Here is a 9977-nt window from a genome sequence, read left to right on the forward strand (position 1 = left end):
ACAGATTACTAGGTAAATAAATGTGCAGGGGGGAGAAATCTTCCTATGAAAGAATTCCAATTATAAATAAATATTAAGGAGCATAAAAGGGAAATCAACAGTAACACAATAATGGTAGGGGACTTTAACACTCCACTTATACCAATGGACGGATGATCAGACAGAAAATCAATGAGACTCTTGCCTTAAATGATGCACTAGATCAGGTAATATATCAGTATTAATTGATATATAATAGAACATTCTATCCCAGAGCAGCAGAATACATATTCTTATCAAGTGCATATGAAACAGTCTCCAGGAGAGAACACAAGCTAGGCCACAAAACAGACCTCCATAAATTTACAAAAACTGAAATCATACCAAGCATCATTTCTAACCCACAATGCTATGAGACAAGAAATAAACTACAAGAAAATAACTGCAAAAAACACCAACACATGAAGGCTAAACAATATGCTACTGAACAACTAATGGGTCACTGAAGAAATCAAAGAAGAAATTTAAAAAATACCTAGAGACAAATGAAAACAAAAACACGATGATCCAAAACATATGGGATGCAACAAAAGCAGTTCTAAGAGGGAAGATTAGCTCAGGAAACAAAATCTCAACATTATCTTACACCTAAAGAAACTGAAGAAAGATGACCAAACAAAATCCAGAGTTAGTAGATGGAAAGAAATCATGACAATAAGAGCAGAAATTGAAATAGAGGCTAAAATACACAGAAAAGGTCAACAAAACTAAAAGCCAACTCTGAAAAGATAAAGTTGATAAATATTTAGCCAGAATCAAGAAAAGGGGGAGGGCCCAAATCCACGAAATCAGAAATGAAAAAGAAGTTACAACAAATACCACAGAAATACAAAGGATAAGACAATATTATGAACAACTATAAGCCAATAAAATGGACAACCTAGAAGAGATGGACAAGTTCTTCAAAAGGTACAATATCCCAAGACTGTACCAGAAAGAAATAGAAAATATGAATAAACCAATTACCAGTAATGAAATTGAATCAGTACTTTAAAAACTCCCAACAAAAGTCCAGGACCAGATTCACAGGTAAATTCTACCAAACATTTAGAAAAGAGTTAAAACCTATCCTCCTCACACTATTCCAAAAAACTACAGAGGAAGAAACATTTCTGAACTCATTCTATGATATCTGTATCCCACTGATACAAAAAAAGAGAAAATTATAGGCCAATATAACTGATGAATGTATATGCTGAGATCCTTAACAAAATATTAGCAAACCAAATCAAACAATACATTAAGAGCTCATACACTGTGACTGAGTAGGATTTATCTCAGGGATCCAAGGATTTTTCAGTGTCTGCAAATAAATTAATATGATACACCACATTAATAAGTTGAAGAATACAACCCATATGATCATTTCAATAGATGCAAAAAAAATCAACATCTGTTTATGATAAAAATTCCAGAAAGTGGGCATAGAGGGAATACACCTCAACATAACAAAAGCCATATATAAGGAACCCACAACTAACATCATACTCAATATTGAAAAGCTGAAAATGTTCCCTCTAAGATCAGCAACAAGACAAAGATGCCTCAACATATTTTTGGAAGTCCTAGTCACAGCAATCAGATAAGTGAAAGAAATAAAAGGAATCCAAATTGGAAAGAGTAAAACTGCCCTTTTTTGTAGATGGCAGATACTATACTTAGAAATTCCTAAGAGGTCAACAGAAAACTGTTAGGACTCAATTAATTCAGTAAAGTTCATAGGATATAGAATTAATATATAGAAATGTGTTGCATTTCTACTACTACTACTACTACTAAGTTGCTTCAGTCGTGTCTGACCCTGTGCAACCCCATAGACGGCAGCCCACCAGGCTCTCCCGTCCCTGGGATTCTCCAGGCAAGAACACTGGAGTGGGCCATTTCCTTCTCCAATGCATGAATGTGAAAAGTGAAAGTGAAGTCGCTCAGTCATGTCTGACGCTTCGTGACGCCATGGACTCCAGCCTACCAGGCTCCTCCATCCATAGGATTCTCCAGGCAAGAGTACCAGAGTGGGTTGCCATTGCCTTCTCCAGTGTTGCATTTCTACACATTAACAAAAATCTCTCAGAGAAATTAAGGAGACGGTCCCATTTACCATCACATCAAAATAAATAAAATACCTAGGAACAAGCCTACCTAAGCAGGTAAAAGCCCTATCTTCAGAAAACTGTAAGATACTGATGAAGGAAATTGAAGATAACACAAACACATGGAAAGCTACACCATGTTCTTAGATTACAAGAATTGATATTGTTAAAATAACCATACTACCCAAGGAGATCTACAGATTCAATGTAATCCTTATCAAAATACTAATGGCATTTTTCACAGAACAAGAACAAATAATTTTAAAATTTGTATGGTAACACATAAAGCCCTAAATAGCTGAGTCAATCTTGAGAAAGAAGAGCAGAGATGTAGGAATCAAGTTCCCTAATTTCAAACTATACTACAAAGCTATAGTTATCAAAACAGTATGGTACTGGCACAAAAACAGACACATATTAATAGATCAACAGAATAGAAGAGAGAGCCTGGAAATAAACCCACACACTTACAGTTAAATTAATCTATGACAAAGGAGGTAACAATATACAATGGAGAAAACACAGTCTCTTCAATAAGAGGTGCTGGAAAAACTGGATAGTTACATGTAAAAGAATGAAAATAGAACATTCTCTAACACTATATACAAAAATAAACTCAAAATGGATTAAAGACCTAAGTGTAAGACTAGATATATAAAACTCCTAGGGAAAAACATAGGCAGGACACTCTTTCACATAAGTTGTGGCAATATTTTTTGGATCCATATCCTGAAACAAAGGAAATAAAAGCAAAAATAAACAAATGGGACCTAATTAAACTTACAAACTTTTGCACAGCAACAATCACCAAATGAAAACACAACCAATGAAGAAAATATTTGCAAATGATATGACAAATATGGGGTTAATATCCAAAATATGTAAATAGTCCATACAACTGAAAAAAAAAAAAAAAACTGATCAAAACATGGGCAAAAGAAATGAATAAACATTTTTCCAAAGAGGACATACAGATAGCCAACAGGAATATGAAAAGACGCTCAACACTAGTCATCATCAGGGAAATGCAAGTTAAAATCACAATGGTATGTCACCTCACACCTGTCCAAATAGCTATCCTCAAAAGAACACAAATAACAAATGTTGGTGACAATGTTGAGAAAGGAGAACCCTCATACACTGTTGGTGGGAATGTAAATTGATGTAGCAACTGTGGAAAGCAGTACAGATGTCTCTCAAAAAACTTAAAATAGGACTTCCATAATACCCAAAATTCCATTCTTGGGTATATATCTGAAGCAAGCAAAAATACTAATTAAAAAGATATATGCATCCCAGTATTCACAACAGCATTATTTGTAATTGCCAAGATATGGAAGCAACCTAGGTGTCCATGGATGGATTTGGAGAATATTATGCCAAGTGAAATAAGTCAGACAAAGAAAGACAAATAGTGTATGGTATTTGTCTACATGTGGAATCTAAAAATTACAACAAACTAGTGGATATAACAAAAAAGAAGCAGACTCACATATAGAGAACAAACTACTGGTTACCACTGAGGAGAGGGAAGTGGAAGGGGCATTATAAGGGGGAGGGGAGTAAGAGGTACAAACTATTATACATAAAATAAGCTATGTGCTGTGCTTAGTCGCTCAGTCATGTCTGACTCTTTGCGACCACATGGACTGTAGCCCGCCAGGCTCAATGTCCATGGGGAATTCTTCAGGCAAGAATATTGGAATGGGTTGCCATGCCCTCCTCCAGAGTATCTATCCAACCCAGGAATCAAATCCAGGTCCTCTGTATTACAGGAGGATTTTTTACCATCTGAGCCACCAGTGAAAGTGAAAGTTGCTCAGTCATGTCCAACTCTTTGCGACCCCATGGACTATACAGTCCATGGAATTCTCCAGACCAGAATACCGGAGTGGGTAGCTATTCGCTTTTCCATGAGCCACCAGGGAAGCCCATAAAATAAGCTACAAGGATACAACATGGGACAACAAGAGAAATATATTATTAGTTGCATCTGGGTTTTACTATAATCGCTTGTTTATAATTATTTATAATAACTAGGAATGGAATATAACCTTTAAAAATTATGAATCACTATAGTGCACACCTATAACTTATTTATCAAATATACTTCAGTTTTAAAAAGTGGCTCAGCAAGTAAAGAATCTGCATGCCGTGCAGGAGACGCAGGAGGCATGGATTCAACCCCTGGATCAGAAAGATTCCCTGAGGGAAGGAAAAATGGCAACCCACTCTAGTGTTCTCACCTGAAAAATCCCATGGACAGAAGAACCTGGTGGGCTACAGTCCAAAGGGGTGCAAAGTGTTGTACACAACTGACCACACAAGCACAGAAAAAGAACGCCAGTTAATAAATGTAGAAGGAATGAGGGAAACAGAAAATCCCCATTAGAACACCACAGTAGCAATTGCTACAGGCAAGATCCAGTGCTGAGTGCTAATGTCAGCAGATGAACTTTTAGGAGAAACAGGATATTTGCATAGTTTTACACTGCTGCTGCTGCTAAGTTGCTTCAGTCGTGTCCAACTCTGTGCATGCCCCAGAGTACATGCCCCATAGATGGCAGCCCACCAGGCTCCACCATCCCTGGGGTTCTCCAGGCAAGAACGCTGGAGTGGGTTGCCATTTCCTTCTCCAATGCATGAAACTGAAAAGTGAAAGTGCAGTTCCTCAGTTGTGTCTGACTTTGAACTGCAGCCTACCAGCCTCTTCCATCCATGGGATTTTTCAGGCAAGAGTACTGGAGTGGGGTGCCATTGCCTTCTATCTCCCCACAAAGCGTCATTCATTACTGTAGTAGTTATAAATATTTTAATACTCTTCCCTCCAGAAGGTAGAGTTTAATTCCTTTCCCACTGAGTGTGGGCAGGACTTGGCATCTCACTTTTGAGGAAGAGAATATAAAGACATCTGACCGCACCTTAATCAAGTGATCAAGGTTAATATCACCAGTAATGACATAAATTGACATCATAGACTCCTTGATAATGATACAACTAGACAACTGGAAGGGCACTTCATCTCTATGGCATTTTCCCCTCACATCAGTAACTACAGTCTGCTCATGAGAAAATGTTGGACAGACCTTCATAGAGGGACATGGTACAAAAACCTGACCATTTCTCAAAACAGTCGAAGTTATAAAACACAAGGAAAGACAGAGGAGCCTAAACACAATTGCAGTATCCTGGATTAAATCTTGGAACAAAAATCTGAATAAAATCTATAGCTGAGTTCCTGAGTTCATGGTATTGTACTGAGCACGGCCCCATCAGAACATCAGAACAAGACCCAGTATCCCCCTCAGTCAGTCTCTCCCATCAGGAAGCTTCCATAAGTCTCTTATCCTTCTCCATCAGAGGGCAGACAGACTGAAAACCACAATCACAGAAAACTATCCAAACTCATCACATGGACCACAGCCTTGTCTAACTCAATGAAACTATGAGCCATGCCGGCCACCCAAGATGCTTGGGTCATGGTGGAGAGTTCTGACAAAATGTGGTCCACTGGAGAAGGGAATGGCAAACCGCTTCAGTATTTTTGCCTTGAGAACCCCATGAACAGTATGAAAAGGCAAAAAGTAGGACACTGAAAGATGAACTCCCCAGGGCGGTAGGTGCCCAATATGCTACTGGATATCAATGGAGAAATAACTGCAAAAAGAATGAAGAAATGGAGCCAAAGCAAAAACAACATCCAGTTGTGGATGAGACTGGTGATGGAAGCAAGATCTGATGCTGTAAAGGGGAATATTGCATAGGAACCTGGAATGTTAGATCCATGAATCAAGGCAAATTGGAAGTGGTCAAACAGGAAATGGCAACGGTGAACGTCAACATTTTAGGAATCAGTGAACTGAAATGGGTGAATTTAACTCAGATGACCATTATATATACTACTGTGGGCAAGAATCCCTTAGAAGAAGTGGAGTAGCCCTCATAGTCAACAAGAGTCTGAAATGCAGTACTTGGATGCAATCTCAAAAATGACAGAATGATCTCTGTTCATTTCCAAGGCAAACCATTCAATATCATGGTACTCCAAGGCTATGTATGCCCTGACAAGTAATGCTGAAGAAGCTGGCGTGGAATGGTTCTATGAAGACCTACAAGACCTTCTAGAACTAACACCCAAAAGAGATGTCCTTTCATTATAGGTGACTGGAATGCAAAAGTAGGAAGTGAAGAAACACCTGGAGTAACAGGCAAATTTGGCCTTGGAATACAGAATGAAGCAGGGCAAAGGCTAATATAGTTTTGCCAAGAGAACACACTGGTCTTAGCAAACATCCTCATCCAACAACACAAGAGAGGACTCTACACATGGACATCACCAGATGGTCAATACAAAAATCAGATTGATTATATTCTTTGCTGCCAAAGATGGAGAATCTATACAGTCAGCAAAAACAAGACTGGGAGCTGACTGTGGCTCAGATCATGAACTCCTTATTGCCAAATTCAGACTGAAATAGAAAAAAGTAGGGAAAACCATTAGACCATTCAGGTATGACCTAAATCAAATCCCTTATGATTATACACTGGAAGTGACAAACAGATTTAAAGAACTAGATTTGATAGACAGAATGCCTGATGAACTATGGGCGGAAGTTTGTGACATTGTACAGGAGACAGGGATCAAGACCATCCCCAAGAAAAAGAAATGCAAAAAACCAAAATGGCTGTCTGAGGAGGACTTACAAATGGCTGTGAAAAGAAGAGAAGCAAAAAGCAAATGAGAAAAGGAAAGATATACCCGTTTGAATTTGAGTAAGAAAGACTTCCTCAGTGATCAATGCAAAGAAATAGAGGAAAACAATAGAATGGGAAAGACTAGAGATCTCTTCAAGAAAATTAGAGATACCAAGGGAACATTTCATGCAAAGATGGGCTCGATAAAGGACAGAAATGATATGAACCTAATAGAAGCAGAAGATATTAAGAAGAGGTGGTAAGAATACACAGAAGAACTGTACAAAAAAGATCTTCTCGACCCAGATAATCACAGTGGTGTGATTACTCACCAAGAGCCAGACATCCTGGAATGTGAAGTCAAGTGGGCCTTAGAAAGCATCACTACAAACAAAGCTAGTGGAGGTGATGGAATTCCAGTTGAGCTATTCCAAATCCTGAAAGATGATGCTGTGAAAGTGCTGCACTCAATATGCCAGCATATTTGGGAAACTCAGCAGTGTCCATGGGACCAGAAAAGGTCAGTTTTCATTCCAATCCCAAGGAAACGCAATGCCAAAGAATGCTCAAACTGTCACACAATTGCACTCATCTCATATGCTAGTAAAGTAATGCTCCAAATTCTCCAAGCCAGGCCTCAGCAGTATGTGAACCATGAACTTCCAGATGTTCAAGCTGGTTTTAGAAAAGGCAGAGGAACCAGAGATCAAATTGCCAACATCCACTAGATCATTGAAAAAGCAAGAAAGTTCCAGAAAAACATCTATTTCTGCTTTATTGACTATGCCAAAGCCTTTGACTGTGTGGATCACAATAAACTGTGGAAATTCTGAAAGAGATGGGAATACCAGACCACCTGACCTGCCTCTTGAGAAATCTGTGTGCAGGTCAGGAAGCAGCAGTTAGAACTGGACATGGAACAACAGACTGGTTCTGAATAGGAAAAGGAGTAGGTCAAGGCTGTATATTGTCACCTGGCTTATTTAACTTATATGCAGAGTACATCATGAGAAATGCTGGGCTGGAAGAAGCACAAGCTGGAATCAAGATTGCTGGGAGAAATATCAATAACCTCAGATATGCAGATGACATCACCCTTACAGCAGAAATTGAAGAACTAAAGAGCCTCTTAATGAAAGTGGAAGAGGAAAGTGAAAAAGTTGGCTTAAAGCTCAACATTCAGAAAACTAAGATCATGGCATCTGGTCCCATCACTTCATGGGAAATAGATGGGGAATCAGTGGAAACAGTGGCAGACTTTATTTTTTGGGCTCCAAAATCACTGCAGATGGTGACTGCAGTCATGAAATTAAAAGATGCTTGCTCCTTGGAAGGAAAGTTATGACCAACCTAGACAGCATATTAAAAAGCAGACATTACTCTGCCAGCAAAGGTCCATCTAGTCAAGGCTATGGTTTTTCCAGTAGTCATGTATGGATATGAGAGTTGGACTATAAAGAAAGCCGAGTGCCAAAGAATTGATGCTTTTGAACTGGTATTGGAGAAGACTCTTGAGAGTCCCTTGGACTGCAAGGAGATCCAACCAGTCCATCCTAAAGGAGATCAGTCCTGGGTGTTCATTGGAAGGACTGATGTTGAAGCTGAAACTCCAATACTTTGGCCACCTGATGCAAAGAGCTGACTCATTTGAAAAGATCCTGATGCTGGGAAAGATTGAGGGCAGGAGGAGAAGGGGATGACAGAGGATGAGATGGTTGGGTGGCATCACCTACTCAATGGATATGACTTTGAGTAAACTCCAGGAGTTCATGATGGACAGGGAGGCCTGGCATGCTGCAGTACGTGGAGTCACAAAGAGTTGGACATGACTGAGCGACTGATCTGAACTGGATTAGATCTTGGAACTAAATCTGAATAAAATCTATAGCTGATTTCCTGAGTTCATGGTATTATACCAAGGTTAATATTTTAGTTTTGGTAAATGTACCATGGTTATATAAATGTTTAAAATAGTTGGATAAATATACTGTGGTTATATCTAAGGAAAAGATGGGTGAAGCGTACATAGAAAAGCTCACCTGAAATTGTTTTAACATAAAAAGTTAAAATATATGTGGCCTCTGAAATTCATACTTATAAATTCAGAGCTTTTGAAATTTTTGGTTTATTCTTATAAATATTGTATTCTTTGTTATTCTTAAATTTTAACATAATAGCTTGTCATTTGGTAGGAGAACATTTAAACATAGTTATAAATACCTGGGCCAGAGGAACTTGGTGGGCTACACAGTCCATGGAGTTGCAAAGAGTCAGACACGACTGAGCACACATACATATATACCTGTAATTTATTAAAATAAGGGCTTTACTCTATCTATGTGTCAAACAGAACTAAGATCAAATTGAATAATGATCAAGGTTAAGAAGTCAGTTTTTAAGTGCACATGGATGGTTGCATTTCATTCAACATAATGCTTTTGCTGAGCAGAGAAGAACTTGTTTTTTGGAATATTTCCAACAGAATATCTTCCACAGAGAAAAAAATGCATAATTTCAGATTAAAGACATGAAAGGGCACTGTAATTTCATGGTGTCATTGGGAGAAAAAAAGTTCATTTTTTTATATTATAGTATCTTCTATTAAAAAAGTCCACATATATTTTTATATATATTTAGGAAATCCAATTGTTTTTTTAAATTAACCCATCTCTAATAATTAAATATACAATATGTAATTGTATATTGAAACAATATAGTGAGTTTATAGACTATTAAAAATATCCAGATTTAAATTGGAGTGGGCAATGCTAGAATTTACAAATTGGTGGCCCATGGACTGCATTTAGCCCTGGGTATGTTTTCATTGGCTGGCACAGTTCAAATTTTTTGAATTGGTTGCCAATATTTAAAATAGTGAGTTTTTATATGAAAGTCTGAGTTTCTATTCTTTTTCAAATAGTAAGATCTGACAGCAGCAAGAAGACTTTGTGACATGGCAGCATTTGGCAAGGACTAAGAGTTAGATTGGTTTTTCCGGTGGTCATGTATGGATGTGAGAGTTGGACTGTGAAGAAAGCTGAGCACCAAAGAATTGATGCTTTTGAACTGTGGTGTTGGAGAAGACTCTTGAGAGTCCCTTGGACTGCAAGAAGATCCAACCAGTCCATTCTGAAGGAGATCAGCCCTGGGATT

The sequence above is a fragment of the Bos indicus x Bos taurus genome, chromosome 15 (assembly GCF_003369695.1).
Source record: "Bos indicus x Bos taurus breed Angus x Brahman F1 hybrid chromosome 15, Bos_hybrid_MaternalHap_v2.0, whole genome shotgun sequence".
In the NCBI taxonomy this organism is placed as follows: domain Eukaryota; kingdom Metazoa; phylum Chordata; class Mammalia; order Artiodactyla; family Bovidae; genus Bos; species Bos indicus x Bos taurus.